General features: G+C 39.4%; 1 protein-coding gene across 1 annotated transcript in view; it reads left to right on the top strand.

The window, feature by feature from the left end:
* The window catches only part of LRRC8C (leucine rich repeat containing 8 VRAC subunit C), an 81,021-nt gene that overhangs the window by 496 nt on the left and 56,018 nt on the right, over nt 1-24,507 (top strand). The gene's annotated exons all lie outside the window — the stretch shown is intronic.

Raw genomic sequence — 24,507 nt, 5'->3', positions numbered from 1 at the left:
CCGGTGGCTGTCGTGGTTCTCTACTACCTTAAAAATTCCGGAGACCCCAGGGCCTGCCTGTCCTGGTCTGCTGTCCCCATGCCACCCCCCAGCCCCTGAAGTTAGCACTTTGGAGACAGAGGAATGTGAAGGCCTCCGGAGGCACCGAGAGCGGGATGCCGCTCCCTGGCAGGACCCGAGGGGGCGAGGGTTGAGCCGTATCGCGCGGGCCCCACCAGCCAGGTGTGTGAGCCCACGGCTGAGGCCGGGACCGCTCGCCGCTTGAACCCAAACTCAGGCTCGCCGGTCTTTCCCTTTCCATCGGTTCCCAGAAACGAGGTGGTAAGGGATGGAGTGAGCAACTCAGGAAGCCCTTGGATGTGCTCTGTAGACGCTAATTTCTTTTCTCCCTCCGCCGGTTCTTCCCTCCCCCACCCCACACCAGCCCGTGTACATCAGATTCTAGTTTTTTAGAACATAGACACCTAGCCCACATCCGAGGACGGGTATTTCAGTGTTAAAGCCACTTCACTTGGTTTCAAAGCCTTTTAACGCACTTGAAACTTCCAGCAAACCGGCTAGGAAACACTTTCAAGTCCCTATCTCCCTTAAAGTTAAAAAAAAAAAAAAAAAACGAGAATCAATCAATCTTTGTGGGAGTGCTGGCTTTGGGCAGAGGGAGGCTTGAATGACCCTATTTAACGCAGCCTTATGGGGGAGGAATAGGTAAAGAAAATGGCAGCGCTGTTTTAGTCACACACTTCTCACAAGCCCAAGGTAATGTAAGAAATGTAGCCTCCAGCACCGGTCACATTCGGGACTGGTATGCAGTAGTTTCCTAAGGCATGCACGAGACTTCTTCATAAGTCACTCAAAATGCCATCTAGATGAGAAGAGAAAAAGTAGTGGTAACCCTTTTGGTGGGCACAGCACTGAAAAATCGTCATGGCCAATCAGCTTTGTAAGTGTATGCATTCTTTATGTTTTAAAAAATGATTTGTGTAAACGCAAAATGAAAGCTGAACTTCACAAAACTTGCTCAGATTCATAAACCATGTGTTGGGTGTGGAGACATAGATAACAGATTAGATGTATACAGCTATGGTCTGTAATGTTTGCATTTCTTGTGACTTGTTTAAATACGGAAGAGCAAGAGTGTAACCCTGATTTGCTTTACTTTGGAGTCATTAACTTAAACACTCTCTTTAGGTTAGGTTGTTTCTTTGCTTTTGAGAGGAAGATGGGTAGCAGCTGCAAGGATGGGTGTTTTATAGTTCACAGAAGAGATTTTGATCACCGATAGGGCCCACTAACACAATCATGTCAGATAGCATGCTTAGCAGTTCTCTTATGAATAGAATGATCAAAGCCTTTGTTCTTGTTTCTCAGATTGACTAAGCACTTTACTTAATGAAATGTTTTTTTAGAAGAGAATGCTTTTAGTGAAAAAAATGTATAGGGAAAATGTAAGAGAAAAGAATGAATCATTTCCCCCTCATGTGAAGTTTGTCAGTTTATCTTTTAAAAAGAATACAAAGCTAACAATATTTTAACTTCTAAGGTATCCAGTTTTACCAAATTGTTATTATGATGTTTTAATAGTCTGTAATATTTTTAAGTTATAGTCACCAATAGCATTATAATAAAGCCCAAGTTTTTAAAAAAATGGGGTGGAAAGTTATAAGTACTTTGTCAAGCATTGTGTTAAAGATTTAGTGTAACTGGTCTAGGTACCTGACACATTAGCTCAGACTCTTACAACAAACCTTTAAGGTAGATGATGCCATCCACATTTCATTGAAGAAAGAGGCTCAGAGTTTGTGACTTGCCCAAGACCATTCAGCTGGATTAATGCCTGAATGAGGCCAAACCTCCTTATTAGCCTTAATGATATACTTTTCCATTATCCAAAGCTCCCTCTTTTTTCTCCTACATAAATGTATTGTTAACTTACCATTATGACTGTATGAAAAATCTGAGGTCAAGGAAGTCAACTCATCTGTTCAGGATTTTTCATGTAACTAGTACATTACAGAATTCAAATTTGGAATAAGGGCCATCTGTTTCCCAAACCCCTGTTCTTGCCACTGATCTATCTCTATTAATGACTGATTAAGAGCTTAACCTAATCAACATTTCACTTCTGCTCATCAGCTATTCTCATCCATATGACGATGATGGATTGATAGGCTACATACATCACACTTCCAAAGACTGACTGGTCTGGCCGGTGTGGCTTAGCAGTTGAGTGTCAACCCATGCACCAAGAGGTCGCCAGTTCAATTCCCAGTCAGGACACATGCCCAGGTTGTGGGCCTGATCCCTAGTGGGGGGCATACAGGAGGCAGCCAATTGATGTTCTTTCTCATCGATATTTGTATCTCTCTCTCCCTCTCCCTTCCTCTCTCTCTAAAATCAATAAAGGAGAAAAAAAATTAAAAAAAAAAAAAAAAGAAGACTGACTGTCTCTCCATCTCTGGATCACTCATGAAAGCATAGTGCAACCAGCAAGGGTAAAATTACTATGGAGGCATCCTTGAATCCACTTAATTCATCTTTTTTTTTTGTACGTGCCCCTAGTGGGAACCGAACCCGGAACTCTCTGGTCTGCAGGCTGATGCTCCAACTGCTGAGCCAAACCGGCCAGGGCCACTTAATTTATCTTAACATATAAATCATCCTACATTGGAGTGGGGTAAAGAGCTTAGCCTCAAGATAGGAAAAGCTGGTATCAGATTCTGGCTCTACTGCACAGTAGGAGTGTCAGTTAATTCACATTATGCAGTTTCTCTGAGCCCCTGTTTCCTCGTGTAGTGGGGGTCATAAAGCCTACCTGTCTGGATCATTGTTTGGATTAACTATAGCAGTGCATACAAAGGCCAGCTCCCGTCACCTAATAGGTGCTTAGTAAATGAGATGGATGAATACCCCTGTATCTTAGCTAGTGCTAATTGAAATTTCTACTGTATTTTTTTTTTTTTTTGTATATTTACATGCATACAGCGATTAGTCAGCGCTGTCCATGATTCCCTCTTCATATGGCTGCACAAAGGTCTAATCCTGTTTTTTGCATCTTTAGCTTTTGAATCACATCCTTTTTTTGTAGTCCAGACTTACGTGTGTTCGCTCATCTTACATAGTTTTTCCTTTGTTCCACTCTGCACATTTTTTAGAACCTTAGTAGCCGTGTTTCAATCAGTTGGAATTTGTATTTTTTGGCAAAAACACTTTCCTGTTTTCTGCCTCTCCTGATTTCTCAGCCTTGCTTATCACTCACGGAAGGCACCATAACAAACCCAGGATCTCCCCACCACACACCTCGCCCTTAGCTGAGCCTCTACTCACTGAAATTCGGCATCTCCCTCAAGGCCCAGCCTAAACACTATATCCTAACTGAGCTCTTGTACATTGCATTTTAAGTCCTTTGTCTGTTCACCTATAATTCAGACAACATGTATACCTAATGTTTTTCACAATTTTTATTTTTGTTTATTTATTTTTTGTTACAGATGTTTCTCCTTTTTCCCCCCATTGACACCCTCCTCCCAATCCTGCCCCCACCCAGCATTATTGTCTGTGTCCTTGTTTACGCATACATGTGTATAAGTTCTGTGGTTTATCTCTTCCCTTCCCCCACATCCACCTTTTCTGAGGTTTGTCAGTCTGTACCCCACTTCCATATCTCTGGGTCTGTTTTGTTCCTCAGCTTGTTTTGTTCCTTCTATTTCACAGATAAGTGAGATCATGTGATAGTTGTCTTTCTCTGATTGGCTTGTTTCACTTAGAATAATACTCTCCAGGTCCTTCCATGTCATCGCAAAGGATAAGAGATCTTTCTTTCTTACAACTGCATAGTACTCCATTGTGTACATGTACCACAGCTTTTTTATCCACTAATCTATTGATGGACACTTGAGCTGTTTCCAGATCTTAGTAATTGTAAATAGTGCTGTTATGAACATACGGGTACGTATATTCTTTCTATTGGTGTTTCACGCTTCTTAGGGTATATGCCTAGAAGTGGGATCACTGGATCAAATGGCAGTTCAATTTTTAATTTTTTGAGGAAACACCATAGTGTTTTCCATAGTGGCTGCACCAGTCTGCATTCCCACCAGCAGTGTACTAGAGTCCCATTTTCTCCACACCCTCGCCAGCACTTGTTGTTTGATGATTTGTTGATGGCAGCAATTCTGACAGGTGTGAGGTGATACTTTGTAGTTGTTTTAATTAAAAATTTTATTTTTGTTTTTTAAGTTATTTGCCCAAGTAATATCCTATGAAAGACTATAAACTCTTTGAGGGCAGGGACATTTTTCTATTTCTTTAAAATTTTTGCTTTGTATAAAACATATATGGTTTCTATTTCCTGAATGAAAGATAAGTCAAATATTCTGAGAGAGATTTTTATATCAATTAGGAAAGACACACAAATTATTTGTCTCTGTTACATGATTGTTAGCACCTTCCTTTTTATTTTGATACTTGTTCATCCCAGCCTTCTCCACCAATTTAACTAGCATTCCATTTACTAGAAGGGAATAGTTCTTAAACAAAGCCTTGGTCATTAGGTACCATGTAAGATAGTACTTTTTTTTTTTCTTTATTGATTTTTAGAGAAAGAGGAAGGGAGAGGGAGAGAGAGCTAAAAATATTGATGAGAAAGAACATCCATTGGCCGCCTCCTGCATGCCCTGCACTGGGGATTGGGCCCACAACCTGGGCATATACCCTGACTGGGAATAGAACTGGTGACGACTTGGTGCATGGGTCGATGCTCAACCATTGAGCCACACTGGCCGGGCCATTTTCATCAATGGATTGCTCCCTTGGTGGTGTGATAAGATCCTTAGTTGCAGGTATATTGAGCACGTCAACAATGTTTGAGTAGTTTGGCATTTTAGATGGGGTAACATTTGAAATGGATGTCTTTAATTAGGAATCAGATTTACCTGAGGGAAATGAACACTTAACCTTAGAGAGAAGGTTGAGATGATAAGGGAGGAGGATTTCAAACCCCTTTGCTTGGAAATAAGACAAAGCATGGCAACAGTGTGTTGGCTACAACCAGAAGTGACCTTCATGAGAGAATCAGCACAGAGAAAAGACCCAGGCAGTCTCACCACAAATATAAGAGGGGAGAAAAATAAAAAGGAAGGAAGAAGTGAAAGCAGTGAAGCATGACTACAGTACTGTATGACGGAGGCCTGCTAGCTGTTGCTCATTCCTGGACTATAGAAATGGGCAAGAGACTGGGGTCAAGGTGGGCAAGAGAAACTAGAATGGCCATGAACGTCTAGCACGTCAATATACTCCCATTTGATTCCAGGGCTGGCACAGAAGGGCAAGAGGGTAGTTTCAGAGCTTTGCTTAAAATAGTTTGTTAAAAATATATTGAAAATTTTCTAAGTATTGAAAGGTAGAGGATAACTATTATTTTCCAATATGAGGCATGAAACAACCCATACTTCTAAACAGAAGTATAATACATTGTTACAAATTCTAGGAGTGAATTTAGGATTAATTTCTGGTGTTGGATGGGTGTCCTTTTAAAAGGTGTTTCTTAGCCCAGCCAGTGTGGCTCAGTGGTTGAACATCGACCCATGCACCAAGAGGTCACCGGTTCGATCCTGGTCAGGGCACATGCCCAGGGGGGGCATGTAGGAGGCGGCCAGTTGATGTTCTCTCTCATTGATGTTTCTGTCTTTCTCTCCTTCTCCCTTCCTCTCTCTAAAATAAATAAAGAAAAACATTTTTTTAAATAAAAAATAAAAGGTGTTCTCTCTAGTCTACAGTGTATTTAACTATGAAAGGCAGTTGGTAGAGAAATGATAATATGGGTTCAGACAATGAATAGAGTTCAGAAAAGAAAAGGGAGAATTGGACAAATTTAAAAATTAATTTTAAGCAAACTGTTTTAAATTTCAGGGAATTAGCTAAATGGATTTCAGATGACTAAAGTATTTTGAGTCAAAGGAATCCAGGAGGACTGTATGTTCTTTAAAGGACTCTAAGGACTAGAAGGACCAAAGCTATTCCCACACTGGAGAAGGGTGGGAAGGTAGAGCCAGGAGGAAAGTTCATTGGGCTAAATCAAAAAACTGCCTCAAGAGCTTGCAACCCTAGAGAGAAGATAATGGAGCTCATAGAAAAGTGTTGCTCAACTTTTCTTTCATTATTACTCTCCCTCCCCTAGCCTATTTTAGATAAATTATAGTGTCATAGATACAATGTATATCTGTTTATGTAATGTGGCCTTTGGACAGGCTACAAACCATCATTTAAGACTTTTTTGCCCTGCTCCTCAGAAACAGTTTTCAACACAGGCAAAATCATCCCCATATTGAGAACGCATGATGTAGCATGATTCTGTATTATGTTAGAAACTCAGGAAAGAGCCATGTGGAAGTAAAAGACATAAAGAATAGTGTGTGTGTGTGTGTGTGTGTATAATGCATATGATACATTAACACATTTTCTGGAATTAGCTTGCTTTGTGTGTGTGTGATTGTGTTTTGTTCTTTTGCCTTATAAAAAAGCATCAGTATTTATTGGCTCTTAAACGGAAATACACATGTAAAAAATATATGGCTTCTTCTTGTTCCAGTTACACCTTGGCAAAATTATTAAATTCATAAAGTTATCTGCCCAAGCCTCCACTACCTGCATTCTTATTTTTCCAGGCTGAGAAGCCTTCCCCAAACTTGAAATGCTCAACATCCTTTATTTACTTCTCTTATGCTGGAAAGACTCTGATAATAGCCTTTCATGTGACTGGTCAATTATATAAATATAAATGAGTTTGTCCTTATTAGAGCATTTGTATTTTAAGCCACTTATTTATAAATATGAAACACCATGTTTCCTATCACAGGGATTTCAGCTCATAACAAGTAGACGTTGGGGGAGGGTGGGGCTTCTGAAGTCATTCTTAGCTTTTTCATTTTTGGTTCCGTGCTCCGGTTCTCTGGGGAGCATAAGCCTGAGCCTCTGCTGTCTCGTCAGGCACTGTGCGCGTTCGAGGAGCTTGGTTCCGTTGTGCTGCACTGGCTGCCTTCAGCATGTGGAACCTGTTGGCCCTCGCTTCCTCCCGTCTCCCAAAACAACTCATCTTCTCATCTCCAGGTCTTAACTTAATCCAATTGGTCTTTTCCCTTTCCTTTACCCCCAAACTTCAGAAATATCTGCTTGTCAGCATCTTTTGTCTTTGATTTTTAGAGCTGCAGTGAACTTCCGTGAGGGCAGAGCCATGAGGGCCATTTCTGTCTTGTTTACCTCCGTTCCCACAGCACTTCACAGTGCCTAGGACAGTGCTCCTCAGGAAGTAGTCGTGGATTGACTGTTAATGATACATTTTACAGTAGCATTTCTAACCTGCCTTCTTGGATGGTATCCATTTCTCTTTCTACTATTTTAAATTCTGGTCATGAAGTTTGATAATGTAATTAGAAGTTATCCTTAATGGAGTCATGAAAGATGTACACAAAAATATTTCTATATGTGATTGGAAATCAGGAACAAGTATTATATAAAATATGAGATCAGGGCATCAAAATAAATCCTAGGGGAAAGGCACTAAATAAACCAAATATATGAAAACTCATGGGTCCTGTGACTTCTCCCTGTGTATATGAAGAACTTGTCAAATCAATAAAAATTGCTAATTAGTCTTTCTCAAATATCTTAGAGATTTATGAAGATTAGAAACAGGTTCAAGTATCTTTTTTTTTTTTTTTTTTAATTGGAAAGATATAACCTATAAATCTGACTTGCAGAAAAATACTATAGAAAATTATTTAGCTAATAACACCTTGTATTTTAAAAAATAAATATGAGGTTAGCTTCATTAGGAAAACACTGTCAGGCTAATTTGTATTATTTCCCTTGACATTAGCAAGGTCATCATCCTTAATGTTCTTATCGGCAACATTAGGAAATACTGTCCTGCACACACAGCTTTCTAGTTAATGCACAAAGGTGTGATTCCCTATAACCAGAAAGTAATTAAAATTGAGGAGCTAGCAACTGGAGGTGTGTCTAGGGTTTAGATCTGAGTTGAGTGTTCAGCATTTTATCTAAGGATCTGGTTGCGTCATATAAAACATGTACCTGATCTGTCTATAGCTGGCCCCATGGTGGAGAGAGCAGCACGGTGTTGAAGCAAGGACTGGAAATGAGCTTTGCAAAATGAAATGAAATAAAAATAAAGGAAATAGCAAAAGCTAAGCCATGAAATACATTTAAATAGAGTTGTACCTTGAAGAAAAACAAATCAATCAACCATACAAATATACTAGATTTTTGTTTGTTTTATGTTCATTTCTGTATCACTAATTTTTATAGTAATACCAAATATGTAGAAAAGGATCAGTGAATATTTGGTTAATGAATAAGTGAATCAAATACGTGATAGAGAAAGGCTGACTATATGCCATGAGGGCAAAAGTAAAATTATTCCTAAGGAGATAGTGATAAATAACTAGTAGATGGAATTGACCGTTAGAAAAAAACTTTTGGGATAAGTCATTTATGAGCATATGTTAAAGTTTTATTTCAGTCTGACATAAAAAAGGAAAGGTTTCTGATAGGTCAGTTCAAAAATTTATTCTTACTAGGGACATTTTATAAGAATAATGGATAGTTAGATATCATTGTTAGACTAGATAAAAAATGTGGATTCAAGATCACTAGACTCACCTGCCAGTGTGGCTCACTGGTTGAGCGTCGACCCATGCACCAAGAGGTCACCAGTTAGATTCCTGGTCAGGACACATGCCCAGATTTGTGGGCCTGATCCCCAGTGGAGGGCATGCAAGAGGCGGCCAGTCGATGTTCTTTCTCATCGATGTTTCTATCTCTCTCTCCCTCTCTCTCTAAAATCAATAAAGAAAAAATATTTTACAAAATATTTTATTAAAAAAGATTACTAGACTCTTGACTAACAGTTAACGATTAACTGGGCATCCCTTTAGCTGGATTCCATGTATAAGTCTTATCCGCAATCAACATTATACAGGAGGCTAGCCAGTGCAATAGGATGGGGGTGGGGAGACATATATATTGGAGAGGAAGAAGTAAAAATCTTTTACAAACATATTTTTAGAAATTAGGATTCCACATGCTAAGGACAGTGAAGAAGTCTGGCAGAAAAATAAACGATTCATTTGAAATATGGTGTTGAAAGAGACCTCTACCCTGGACCACCAGAATGACAAACAAGTGGATCTCAGAGCAAACTAAGCCTGAAACTTTGCCAAAGGTAAAAATGACAAAACTGAAGCTATCCTACTTAATGCACATTATGAGAAGGCAGAGTTCTTTAGAAAAAGCAATGATGCTGAGAAAAGTAGAAGGCAACAAGAAAGGAGGAAAACCAAGTAGGAGATGGATTGACTCCATAAAAGAAGCCATAGGCATGATGTCTGCAGCAGCTGAGTAGGGCTGTTGAAGCCAGGACTTAGTGGACATCACTCATTGATTGAGTCACCAGGAGTCAGAGCCAAATCAACAACACATAACACACATCCTAAGGAATCTACAAAGCAACGACTAAAAATAAGTGCCACACTCATCTTTGATTGACATGCAGCTATTTAAAATTTACGAACAAAATCTTAAAGTAAGTCTGTTTCATTTTACTCTTCTACACAAATGCAAAGATTATTTTATCTTGAAAGTTATCTAACAATATAATCACACTAATAACATTAAAAAAAATTTTTTTTCTTTATTGATTTTAGAGAGAGAGGAAGGGAGAGGAAGATAGAGATAGAAACATCAATGAGAGAGAACATCGATTGGCCGCTTCCTGCATCCCCCTCACTGGGGATTGGACCCACAACCTGGGCATGTGCCCTGACCAGGAATTGAACTGGCAACCTCGTGGTGTATGGGTCAATGCTCAACCACTGAGCCACACCAGCTGGGTATTACCTGTTAACTTTTTTTTTAACTTGACAGCTTTTCCCATAAATGTGATTGCAATAAACAGAACAACCTACCTGTTGACCTAATTGAGGAGTTAGGAACAAATCAATTAAAACTAATTATTTCTAGCATACCTTTTACTTGGTAGTGTCACATCCTGGATTAGAGTAGGGGGAGCAGACATATGGTGCTACCTGGAGGCTGTCCAGTGTGTATTAAACATGTTTTGAATATTTAAAAAATGCTCCTTTTTTACTGCTACAAATTTGGAACATAATCTTAAAGCAACATTTTAAAATGTTGTTGGATAACAGTATAGATGCCCAGTGATAAGAAAAGGTCATATTGGTGGCTGGCTTATTAACTAGTAACAACTAAATCAGATGGTACATAAGAAATCTCAGAATTTTAGTTTCTCTAGAGGCCAAATAGCTCTTATTCTGCTTTTTGTTTTCAGTTATTTATAAATTTGAAATATCAAAAAAACAGCACAAAAACAAGGAAGCTAATTGCCCCTCTGAAAGAACACATTTGGATTGGGTGAGGAAAAAAATAACTTTTGTCGTCTGGGTAGAATATATAGTAAGTAAGTAATTTCACAGCTTCATACGGAGAAAATTCCATCCCCCAAATAATTTTTCTTTCTGAGTTACCAGTTATCTATTATATTAAACTATTCAAAATTTAATTTTATCTCAATATGTATTACTTATCATATAAATTACATAAGCCAAACAATGGTGGATGACAATAGTGTTAAACTTTAGTTTTTAAGATAAAATTAATTTTTTTTTTTTTATCCTCACCCGAGGATATTTTTCCATTTTTGTACAGATAGAGTGGGAGGGTGAGAGAGGAACAGAGAGAGAGAGAGAAACATCGACGTGAAGGGACACATCGAGTGGCTGCCACCCGCATGACCAACCAGGGCTGGGGACAAACTGCAACCGAAGTACGTGCCCTTAGCGGGAACCGAACCCGGGTCTCTCCGGACCGCAGGCCGACGCTCTAACCGCTGAGCCAAACTGGCCAGGGCAAATTAATTTTATAATGTATGTTATAAGATAATGATTATAGTTGTAATATTTGAGTGTTATGAAGAATAAATTATGTTTATGTATAAAGACATGATACATAAGTCTAAACTATCACCTGATAGTATTTTGTCAAAGATTATTTATAATTACTTTATTTTAATGTTAGTCCTAGGTCTTAAAATTAGTTATCTTAAATTACACTTTACATTGCCACTTAAAATAATATATCATGGTTCTTGTTAAAAAGCTATCAAAAACTATGGCATTTGTGGTTTCATATTACTGCAGAAATGCCTGAAATTTATCACCATTAAAGAAACAGGTTAATTATAACTAGCTATAATTCAATGTTATTGAACATATCTACAAAGACTTAAATTTTTAGTGTAAATAATGATCTGATTTATGAGATAAATATAAGGAATTTAGTAACTTCCAGTCAAATAAGTATCCTGTTAAAGAACAGATTAGTTGTGCATGAGCTAATATACATTTTAACAGCTTTATTGAGATATAATTTACATTCTATAACATTGACTTGTTTAACGCACACAATTAAATGCTTTTTAGTATAATTATAAAATTGTGCAATCATTACCATAATCTAATTTTGAAACATTTTCATTGCCCTAAAAAGAAGGCTGTACCTAATAAGCTATCACTTCCCACTATACCCTCCAGTTTGCCCAAGCTCTAGACAGCCTCTAATCTGTATCCTGAATCTATAGATTTGTCTATTCTGGACATTTCATATAAATGATATCACACAATATGTGATCTTTAGTAACTTGGTTTTTTTTTTACTTAGCATATATTCAAGGTTCATCCACTAATCAGTTATACCATGTATCAATATGCTATTCCTTTTCATTGCCAAGTAATATTTCATTATATGGATATACCATATTTTCTTTATTCATTCACCAACTGGTGGACACTAAGATTGTTTCCACCTTGGGGATATGAGGAATGGTGCCTCTAATAATATGCAGATACAAGTTTTTGTGTGGACATGTTTTCATGTCTTTTGGATAAATATGTATAAAAGTAGAATTGCTGGATTATATGGTATCTCTGTGTTTACCATTTGGATGTAAATGAGGTATAATTTTTGCATTATCTCCCTAGCTAGTATAAAGTCAAAGCTAAGATATTTAACAAAATAGTTTAATTCATCATTATCAGGAATATCAATTGAACATTGAATTTTATGTAATTCAATAGTAGTTTGCAGAGTACTAATACAGCACTACTAAATTACTTTGGCTTAAATATTCTGGTAAGAAATCTAGAAAAGACTGGTGAAGGCTGACTAGATCGCTATTTGCATATTTTTGGTTCCTTATTCTTAGTGACCTGAATACTATCCATTAACCTCAAGTTTCCCTTTTGTGCATTTTTTCCCTCTTTTTGTTGTGGGGCTCTGGGGCAATAAATATTCTTTACATTCCCTTATTCTAGATATCCATAAGCATTTATTTGTTTCTGCCTGGGATATATGAACTTTATTCATTTGAGACTTTATAGTCTTGTTAATTTCTCTCTGGAAAGAGGTAAAGGCATCTTTTAAAGTAAAAGCTTTCATTGGTTAATATTCTTTCATTGTTCTGTTGCCTGAGAGGTGATGGAGGGACTATCTTGATACATTGTAGATTTATTTGTTTTGGTCTATTTAAAAATATGCTTTTAACTCACTGTCAGACCAAGACCTGGCAGAAATGTTCCTTAACTCTTTCTCTTCACGTCCTTATGAAATCACCCAGGCAAATGTCCCCTTGTTTTTTCTTTTCAATGTGAATCTATTTGTTTAAGGAGTTGTTCTCCTAGCATACAAAGGACAAATTCCTGTGACCACTTAGCCTTCCTTCTTAGAGGTGTTCTAGGCAAATGGGAAACTGCAGGTCGAGTAGGTGCCCCAAGAACTCACTGACCGCAAAAGCGCACTATAAATAGCTGCTTACAGACACAGCAAATAGCAAGCCTCTAAACATACAATTTTAACTGTTAGGCAAATGTAAATACAAATGCAAATATATACATGAACTCAGTGCAAGTAAAACACAAAATAACTTGAGACTTTTGTGAGTGTTGTCAAGGATGATTTTCAAAAAGTTAAGCATGACTCTTAAATATAAAAAGAACATGTCAAAGATTTATTCAACTCCTTAATGAAGGAGTTGGCAGGATTGCAAAGTCGGTTCAAAGAGCATTTAGAAATTATTTGAAAAAAAGAATGTTAGAATAACATTGCTAGGTTAGATACAAAACTAGGCAGTGTTCTTCAGGGCAATAAAAAACCGTGTTTTGTGTTTTCTTACTGGACAAAAATCTACAAGTCTGGAATTTAATCAGTAGTAATTAGCAAGTCAAAGGAAGGTATATTTTCCTAAATTATGCTTGGAGGGGCCAATAAACAGTTCTTCAATATCACAATGAGCGAATAGTCTGCCTCATTTCTAAGGTTTGGCTACTTTTTCTCTTAACAATGCATTCTTGCTCATTCTAAACTTTTTTTTTAAGGGCTTTGGTTTTTTTCTTAGTAATATAACAGAGATTTAAGCACAGAATGGTCAAATACAAAACACTGGCCGGGGAAGTTCTCAAACTTAAGACATGGGACAGCAACTCTGGGTTCTGCGCTTGACTTTCCTTTCGGGGCGTCCCCCGTGTCACACAGTTATCAAAATACCTCTTTAATCTCCTCCTGGGAATGAGTTCTATTTTAACTCCAACCCCAAGTTTATTCAGTTTTAGGGCCCAGACTGCTCTCCAAGCTCTCAATTGAGATGGTAAATCACCTTAAGCCCAGCAGAACAACAATCCTTTTAGATGGCCATTAGACTTTGACATTCAAGTACTCAAATTGCCACAGATCAGCAAAAAATCCAAGGTTAGATGAGATACCCAAAGGATCTCAATAGCTTAAATGCCAGAAGTTCCTTGATCCAGAGGCTGCGAATAGCTCTGTTCCTTTTGAGATGAGCAACTCCCCTTGGGATCTCCAAGAACCACTATAACAGGAATTGGCCATCTGTGGCCCAGGTAGTTTGAGTCTGCAGCCTGTTTTTTTATGGCCCACTTGCTGAGACTGGATTTAAGTTTTTGAAGGGTTTAAAATATTTGAAAGAATATGCAACATAGACCAGATGTGACCTGTAAGGCCTACATATTTGCTGTCTCTCCCTTTATAGAACAAGTTCATCGATCCTGCATTTAAAAAAGCATTGACAACTGTGTTGTTTTATAAGAAATTTCCTGTAAGGCAAAAGCTCTCTGGTAGGTTAACTCAAAGATTTCCTCTTGGTAGGAACATTTTATAGGAAAAGAGAATGGTTAGAAAAATGTTAGATCCAACATCAAAAGAAAATAATATTAGGTTAAAGGCCATTGAACTCTTGGTTGACAGCTGGTCAACAGCATTGGGTGGTAACTAATTTCCCAGTTTCTTAATGTCATTAAAGTTCATGAGAATCAATACTTAAGCATTGTATCAGGAACACTGATTTCTTTCTGGAAGGAAGTTGCAAGTTACACAAACAGATTTGGGACAATTTTTTCTTTTGTAAGGCAGAGTGTTAGTACATTTTACTTATTTATTTATTTATTTATTTATTATTTGCATTTATCTTCAAATAGAGCAGGAGGGAGAGAGGGAGGAAGAGGGAGAGAGAAACATCAATGTGAGAGAGACAATCAAGTGGTTGCCACACACACGACCCCAACCAGGGCCGGAGACAAACTCAACCTAGGTCTGTGCCCTTAGCGGGAACTGAACCCAGGTCTCTCTGGTCCACGGGCCGATGCTCTAACCACTGAACCAAACCGGCCAGGGCTGTTAGTATATTTTAAAAGCATACACAGGAACTCAGTAATAAAGAAGCAGACTCAAGGGATCTTTTGATGCCATACTAACTCTTACAGTTTATTGTTAGGCTACATAACTAATAGGATGATGAAAAACTTGGGAAAGAGATAAAAGACCATCACAAAGAGGATCAGAGCATTGAAAAGTAGAATCTGCGTGGGACAAATGGAAAGCATTGGCATGTTTCAGCTAAGATGAGGACAAGGAGAACTTTAATAATTACTTCCAGGGGTATGAAGGGATCTCCAATTGAATATGAAGTGTGTTTGTACATCTCTTCTGAAAAGAAATAAAAGTTCCACCTATAACATAAGGATTTAAAAGGAAGAATTTTCTGACATCAAGTCATCAGCCTTTCCACAAATTTTCCTAGAGGCTGGGTCCCTGGGAGGTTTTAAAGCTGCAGTAGAGTTGGTGCTCTTTGCCAGGGGTTGAGTATGGCCTTGCCTGAAGGTTTAGCCAGATAACCCCTTGAGATCAGCCATGTGTTTTTCATTCAAGACCATAGTGCAAAGCTCCACTGGATCCCCCGTCCTTTGTGACTAGGAACCAGTCAATATCCCTGGGACTTACTCTGTGGCAGAGTCGTTAGGGTAAACAATATATAAGTAGCAGGCCTGGCTGGTTTGGCTTAGCGGTCAGAGCATCAGCCCGTGGACCAATGAGTCATGGGTTCGATTCTGGTCAAGGGCAAGTACCTCGGTTGTGGTTCGGCCTGGCCCTGGTCGGGTCAAGTGGAAGGCAACCAGTCGATGTGTCCCTCTCATGTCAATGTTTCTCGCTCTCTCCCTTTCTCTCCCTCCCTCCCACTCTATCTGAAGATAAATGGAAAAATATCCTCGGGTGAGGATTAAAACACACACACACACACACACACACGTGGCAAAGATAAGGAGGAAAATATAGGCAAGTATTTAAATATCTGGAGCTGGAAACAATTAAAAATATGGCTCATAAGGCAAAGACCTGGCAGAGGGGAGGGAGCCGTTTATATCTGAGGAAAGAGAGATCCAAGCAGAGGGAGCAGGAAGTGAAGAGCATATCCCTGGCATGGTGGAGGAACAGCAAGAAGGCCGGTGTGGACGGAGGGCCCTGAGCCAGGGGAAGAGTTGTAGTTATTTAGAGAGGGTGTTGTAGGCTCATTAAGTGTTTTGTCCACCTCTTTTCTGAGCGAGATGAGCCATTAGAGCAGTTCTCAACCTGTGGGTCATGACCCCTTTGGGGGTCGAGCGACCCTTTCACAGGGGTTGCCTAAGACATAACAGTAGCAAAATTACAGTTATGAAGTAGCAATGAAAATAATTTTATGGTTAGGGGTCACCACAACATGAGGAACTGTATAAAGGGTTGCGGCACTAGGAAGGTTGAGAACCACTGCATTAGAGGGTTCTGTGCAAGTGAGATTCACAATCAGACTTGAGTTCTCAAAGGATCACTCTGGCTGCAGTGTAGAGAAGCCATTAGCCAATGTTTTGGCTTCAGGGCCTTTGCACTCTTTTTTTGTTTGTTTGTTTTCATTTCTATTTATCGATTTTAGAGAGAGAGAGGGAGGGGAAGAAAAAGAGAAACATCGATCTGTTGCTCCACTTATTTCTACATTCATTGGTTACTTCTTGTATATGCCCTGACTGGTGTATCGGGGTGATGCTCTAACCAACTGAGCTACCCGGCCAGGGCAGGGCCTTTGCACTCTTAAAAAATTATTGGAGACCCTAAAAGCTTTATGTGGGGTTCTTTTAGGTACTTTCCATGAATAGTAGATAGAGAGAACATACAGTAAAGTGAATTTTTCAGAAACCAGAAGCTTCCCAGGAGAGAAGCCGAGCTCATATTTTCTTAATTAAATAATGAACTTGATAATTGTAATTTACTGCCAGGTACTTTTCTGAGTTTGCACCATTTAAAGAGGTTGGCACAGAGCTAGATTTCAAACCTAGGTCTTTCTGGCTATAAAATTTGCATTGTTCCCTGGCCAATTTGGGCAGCGGTTAGAGTGTTGGCCTGCGGTCCAGAGAGACCCGGGTTCGGTTCCCGCTAAGGGCACATACCTAGGTTGCAGTTTGTCCCTGGCCCTGGTTGGTCATGTAGGTGGCAGCCACTTGATGTGTCCCTTTCACATCGATGTTTCTCTCTCTCTCCCTCTCTCTCTCTCTCTCTCTCTCTCTCTCTCTCCCCCTCTCTCTCCCTCCCACTCTGTCTGAACAAAAAATGGGAAAATGTCCTCAGGTGAGGATAAAAAAAAAATTTGCATTGTAACCTCCACTTTATGTTGAACAAAATGATGAGTAGAGATAACTTATCTTTACTTTTTAGATTAATGTGGCTGCTTAGGGTGACTAAACTTAGGGTTCTCGGAATGCAGATATTCAATGAAGTAATATATACATATAATATAATAACAGTATAATAACAGTAAAACTAATTAGTTTTACTCTTGGCATATAGTCTTTTGAACTAAGGCCTTCATGTCACTCTAAAAGTACAAAACAACTGTAATCACTTCATAGAGAAGAGAAGGTGTACAAATTACCTTTGAATTTTGTATTAAAGTGCAATTAATATCCTGTCCATGCCCTAAATAGGAGCATATCCCATCTATGTATGATAGTGGCCTCAGTAAGCAGCGGCCATTGTAGTTTAGAAGAAAGATGCTTAGTATGGTGACAATCTGCTTCTGCACAAATTTCAGGGGACCTGTTCTTCAACAGAAGTGAAAAAAAAATTTAGACCCAAATTGGAGCTGTGCACATAGGACCCTATCCCATTAGAGAATTTTATACGCAAAAACAGAAATGTTTTAGGTGAGGCTGTCAAGCGTGTCATTAATGTTAAGCAGCAGATATATTTATAGAGGATTTCAGGAATGCAAGTGTATGACCGAGAGCATCTCTACATTTGCTCAGCTGTAATGAGATTTTTCTTTTAATTGAAATATACCATGCTTTCAAAAAGCCCCCTTGTGCCACAACCAAATAAGAGCAGAATGGGTCCCTTATAAGAGAAAACCACAGATCTTGAAAACAGTGGTGTTCTTTGGCCACACTACTGTTTGGTTTAACTAACGTTTCTGGTAATGGAATTGCTGGAGTCTCAGAATTTGTTTGCTTAGAATTTTTATGTTTCTGCCAGACCTCTTCCTGTTGACATATTCAAACTGAATCAAAATTACTTGTGTGACATCATAAGCAGTATAAGTATAGCATTTGCAAACAGTCTAAAGTTCTGATATATTAATTAATCTATTTGGGTGTGTTTTCTTGGAAACCTAGAAGGAAACCTGTTTTAGAATATATTTGGTTTTAGAATATAGTCTGAAAATGAATTAGAAAATATATAATCTCCGTAACATTTTAAAATAGTCATTCCCCATCTCTTAATATTTCATACTCCAACTAAGGAATTATTTAATGGAAGTGGGGAAGGCAGCAGAAACACAGTTTTGTAGGTGTTGTAGTTTATCCTCACCTGAGGATATTTTTCCATTGATAGACTGGAAGGGAGAGAGAAGCATTGATGTGAGAGAGCACATCGATTAGTTGCCTCCTGCATGACCCCTGGTCGGGGTTAGGGATCAAACCTACAACCCAGGTAACTGCCCTTGACTGGGAATAAAAACCGAGACCCTTTGGGTCTGTGGCTGACGTGATGATGCTGAGCCAAGCCTACCCAGAAACACAATATTTTTTAAATAGACAGCTATGTCCTCATTTATAGAAAGATTATACCAATGCATCATCATGATTTTTATATTGGAATCACCTATGAACAAGAAATCCCCATTATCTTTTAAAAACTAAGCTGTTGGTATAAAAATTGAACCTGTATATCATCAAGTGATAAATTATAAAATATTAATTAAAATCTAAATGTACAGTATGCTGAGAATGAGCACTTTTCTAACAGAAAAATAGATTATCTGTACTCTCACTTGGCTCTCAGGCGGAGTAGATTTTACCCTTTAAATTCATTAATGTTATTAACTGCTTGACCAAGGGAATGAAGAGCTAAAGATTTGAAGCCAAAGAGGTAGAAGGCGCTGACAGAAACGTAACAGAAGCTTCTCTAATATAATTGAGACTCTGAGTATATAATTGACACAAAGAAAATGACTCTGATGTTATAACGTAATTTAATAGGATATTTTAAGTAGTATGACTCCCAGTTCCTAAGAAATCATTCTGTAAAGGAAGGTATTCTTTTCTGCTAATTTCTAAATGAAGTCAAGAAGGAATTTAGAGGACTTCCGGTCAAGATGGCGGTGTAGGTAAGCACGGTACCGTCTCCTCCCACAACCACATCAAAGTTACAACTAAACTACAGAACAACCATCCTTCAGAACCGCCTGACATGTCCCAAATGAAAGAAAAGAACAAAACTCCAAGAAAAGAACTAAACAAAATGGAGATAAGCAAACAATCAGATGCAGAGTTCAAAACACTGGTTATAAAGATGCTCAAAGAACTTGGTGAGACATTAAAGGAACATAGTGAGACCTTCAAGGAACTTAAGAACTCCAAAGAACTTGTAACAACAACATAAAGACCAGTCAGAATTGAAGGATGCACTAACTGAAATAAAGAATAATTTACAGGGAATCAATAATAGAGTAGGTAAAACCAAAAAGCAAACCATTGATTTGGAATATAAGGAAGCAAAAACACCCAATCAGAACAGCAAAAAGAAAAAATAATCCAAAAAAGTGAGGATAGTGTAAGGAGCCTGTGGGACAATTTCAAGTGTACCGACATTCACATCATGGTGGTGCCAGAAGGAGAAGAGAGAACAAGAGATTGGAAACCTATTTGAAAAACTAATGACAGAAAACTTCCCTAACTTGGTGAAGGAAACAGACATACAATTCCAAGAAGCACAGAGAGTCCCAAACAAGATGAACCTGAAGAGGTCCACGCCAAGACACATCATCATCAAAATGCCAAAGGTTAAAGACAAAGAGAGAACTTTAAAAGCATCAAGAGAAAAGCAGTTCATTACATACAAAGGAGCTCCTATAAGACTGTCAGCTGATTTCTCAAAAGAAACTTTGTAGGCCAGAAAGGAGTTGCAAGAGATATTCAAGGTAATGAAAAGCAATGACCTACAACCAAGATTACTCTATCATGCAAAGCTATCAATTAGAATCAATGGACACATAAAGAGTTTCCCAGACAAGAAAAAGTGAAAGGAGTTCATCGCCATCAAACCGGTATTATATGAAATGTTGAAGGCTCTTCCTAAAGGAGAAGAACAAAAATATGAACAATAAAATGGCAATTAATACAATTCAACAATTGAATCTACAAACAAAATGAACAAGCAGAACAGAAACAGACTTATAGATACAGAGAACTTTTTGTTGGTTGTCAAATAGGAAGAGGCTGGGGGGACAGGTGAAAAGATGAAGAAATTAAGAAGTACAAAGTGGTTGTTAAGACTGATGAACCTCAAATGGGAGAGGGGGAAGGGGAGGGAGGGCAAGAAGAGATAAACCAAAGAACTTCTACGCATATAGGCAGAACCAGTTGACGAAGACAATAGTGTGGGGAAGGCAGGAGGGTGGTGGGATTGGGGAGAAGGGGATCAGTGGGGAGAAAGGAGGGGGAATTCTGTAATACATTCAACAATAAAGATAAGTTTAAAAAAAAAAGAAGGAATTTCATCTTCAGTTCTGATGTTACTGTTGCTGTTCATGAAATGTTTGGTTTAGTGACTTTGAATAATTGGCTCTAAAAACAGGTTACCTGGGTTGTACTCGGGCTTCTTTTTTTTTTTTATCCTCACCCAAGGACATTTTTCCATTTTTTGTTCAGATAGAGTGGGAGGGAGAGAGAGAGAGAAACATCTACGTGAAAGGGACACATTGAGTGGCTGCCACCCGCACGGCCAACCAGGGCCGGGGACAAACTGCAACCGAGGTACCTGCCCTTAGCAGGAACCGAACCCGGGTCTCTCTGGACTGCAGGCCATCGCTCTAACCGCTGAGCCACACCAGCCAGGGCGTACTTGGACTTCTTGACTTGCCTCTGTGTAACCCCAGAGAAGAGACTTAAGCTTCTGAAATCTCCACTTCTTCTGTAAGAGTAAGCTGTAGTGCTTAGAGCTTAGGGATGGACGTTTGGAGATTAAATAATAGGATACATGGGAAGTGACTGATATCATCTATCTATGTACATAGTAAACCTTAGCTCACGTTTTGTTACAGGTGGGTTTTCCTTTATCCATAAAGAGATCTTTGCTGGGTAAGATGAATACTGTTATTCTAAGATAAAGCACCTATAAAATAAAAATGGACCCCATCAGAACTACATAAGGTTCGGAGCATTTTCTACATTCATAAAATTCTGGAGGGGTAAGTCATTGCTACACATGTAGCACACCCTGTCATAAAGCATTACTACTGAGACAACTAGGCCAAAGGCTGGGAGTGCAAAACTGACCAAGGCAGCCTCTGCACTTACAGAGTTCAGAGTGGGGGAGGGGAGACAGACACGTAGTATATAAATAACCCAGGGGAGTGAAGGAGTGAACAGAGCAGGTAGGGAAGTGTTGATCTTGGACTGCATGTGAAAATACCCAGCCGCAAGCTTCCAAAATAGAACACCGCAGCTCTGGTCTGAGACCCTTGCAGATGTTACCCAGGCAGCATGCTCTTCCCACGAGAGAGTGGGCCGCATGGGGAAGCCTGTCGGTCTTGATGTGGTGATCTCGGGAGAGGTGGGGCTGAGGTACATGTTCACTAAAGATATTATTAACCCGTTCCTTCTATTTATTAAACAGTGAATTCATAGAGTACTGGAATCATTTTAAGTATGTGGGCTCTACTTTGGGAGGTCCAGATAAAGCTCTGGGTTTTCCTGATGACCTCATCTGCTGCTTAGGGTGACTTTTTTATCATAGGAGGAAATAAGATGTTCCTAAGGAAATAGGTCTCAACTCCACCTGCATGTTGGAATTATCTGGAGATCTTTAAAAAGAAGCCTCAGGCTTGATCCCGCCACAGGCATTCTGATTTAACTGAACCAGGCATTGGTATTATTTTAAAATATGTTTTTATTGAGTTTTTTTAGGGAGGGAGAGAGAGAAACATCAATGCGAGAGAAAAACATTGATCAGCTGCCTCCTGCATGCCCCCTTCTGGGGATGGAGCCCACAACCTGGGCATGTGCCCTGACTGGGAATTGAACCAGGACCTTCCAGTCCATGGGAGATGCTCAGTCCACTGAGCCATACTGCTGGGCAAGGTATTAGTATTTTTAAAGCTTTCCAACCTATTCTAACATGCAGCCAGTGTTGAGAGTCACTGTTCTACCTATGGGTGGTTTTGTTTCTTCCAGGCTGTTCTAATAAATTTCGGGAGACGGGCTCAGCCCAGATTCTGTCAACAGGTTTTCCACTTGGCAGTTCCTAATTGAATATCAGTCCATATGTTCTCCCTTCAGAAACACATGGCACCTTCTGCTGTTGACTCCTGGAGAAACACTCATCTTAGGCTCTGAGTAGAGCAAAGGTTGGGCGGGGGCTGCTTCTCTAGCACTGTGCCTTCAGAGAGTGAGTCTCACCCTCAAAACATAATTCACTGTCCTGTTTTTCATATCTCTGTTGCATGGCCAACCCACAAGTTTTGTTCTAGAACCTTCTATTCAGTCATGTAACAGGTCCTTTCTGTATACCCAGAATCTCTCATGCAACTGTTTGAAGCCTGTTTTTATATATGAAGTTGAAGCATTTTATATTTGGTATGTCAGTCTGTCCATCTACTTCTCTGCTCATGATTCATCCGTTGGATTATGTATTTCCTTTGCTTATCTCAATTTACATAACATGCCTGTATATATTCTGTTTCTACCACTTGACTCTTTTCATTCAACAAATATCTGTTGAATGACAAATATGTGCCAGGCACTCTTCTGGACATTAGAGACAAGAGAGTGTCCAAATCAGGCAAAAATTCCTGCCCTCCCAGGACTTCCATTCAAGTGGGAGGAGACAGAGGGAAATGCACAGGTAATTAAAATATGTGGCATGTTCAAAGGTGCTAAATGCTATGGAGAAAACTAAGGCAGTTCAGGAGGAAAGGGCGTGCTGGGTCTGTGGGTGGTGTTGCAATATTATCAGCTTTGCAGTATTATCCTAACAAGGGCTGGTGAAGGCGTGGAGCAGAGTGACAGTGACAGAGGCGGTGAAATGTGGTTGAATCTGGATAAGTTTCAGCAAGTCCTGAAGAAGGCTAGAGATTGGGCCACGCAGATATCAAGAAGAGAATTCCAGGCAAAGGGTACAGGAAATGCAAAGGCCCCGAGGCAGGAGTGAACCCGGATGTTCAAGAAAGTTAAGAAGGACCAGTATGGCTGGAGCAAAGTAAGAGTGGAGGAGAGGGCTGTGCCACTGGTTTGGGGGGAAGGGGGGAGTAGAGCGTACGTAGGGCCTTGTGGGATTTTTGTACAGATTTTATACCATTTCTCTGAGTGAGAAATGGTTTTGAGCAGAGGAGAAACTTAATGATTTAATAGCATCATTCTGGCTGCTCATTGAGACTCATCTATATGGGTCAATGGTGGAAGCAAGGAGTCCAGTTATGAGGCTATTGCAATAACCGAGTTGAAGGATGATGGCATGGACCATGGTGATAGCAATGGAGATGAGTCAGAAATTAGTACACTCTGGATACATTTTTTTAAAAATTTCTTTGTTTATTGACTTCAGAAAGAGAGGAAGGGAGAGCGAGAGAGATAGAAACATCAATGAAAGAGAACATCAATTGGCCGCCTCCTGCATGTGCCCAGACTGGGATTCGAACAGGCAACCTCTTGGTGCATGGGTCAACACTCAACCACTGAGCCACACTGGCTGGGCCTGGATACATTTTTAAAGGTAGAATTTGTTGCTTTTAAATAAATGTCTATCTAATATTTTTCCTATTCCTCTTAATAGAGATTCAAAGTCTAGTAAGGGTCCCAAATAATGCTAGTTATAGCAAATGGTTAACTTTCTGGCTCTTGAATACCACAAATTCAGTATCATATTGTTTTTTACAGAATGACCATGCTGTTGATTTGTTCCACTTCTGATCCACCATAACTTCCCACAGTCCTCACTTTCCCGTTTTCCTGCACGTGTGTGTTACTGGGCATTTCCCGTGGAGTGTCTTGACCCAAATCTCCAGTGGTCACTACTGCACTGCTGTTGTGTAGAAAAACCTGTCTTCTCTTCTTGTGGCCCTTACCTTATTCTATAGTTGGTAGAATGTCACTGAGGCAGTCAATGAGAGGAAAGAACATCATAGTACTAACATTATACAGGAGCCCAAGGCTCAAAATAAATCAAGCTGAGAACACCTCTTTTCTCACTCTTCTCTTTTCTCTCCCAACTCCCTGAACAAGGCAAAGAAAGAAGATATTTCTTTTCAGCCTCCCCATAAATCTCCTAAGAGGCCTTTTATGCCTTCTTTGCCTCCCCTATGGCTCAGCAGTTGGAGCATTGGCCTGCAGACCAGAGAGTCCTGGGTTCGGTTCCCGCTAGGGGCATATACCAAAAAATAAATAAAAAAAATAATGCGGGTATTATGAGAAAATGCAGAGTTGCAAAGAAATCTGGTGGTTCTCTTCCCCAAAGCCAAGTGCACCTAACTTGAAATTCTGGCATTCACGGAAATGTTTCTGTTATGTATGTTTCACAGCTGGGAGAATTTCAGAATAAGTGTGC

Source organism: Molossus molossus, unplaced genomic scaffold (genome assembly GCF_014108415.1).
Source record: "Molossus molossus isolate mMolMol1 unplaced genomic scaffold, mMolMol1.p scaffold_m16_p_12, whole genome shotgun sequence".
Lineage (NCBI taxonomy): Eukaryota > Metazoa > Chordata > Mammalia > Chiroptera > Molossidae > Molossus > Molossus molossus.
This window is presented reverse-complemented; position numbering and strand designations above follow the sequence as displayed.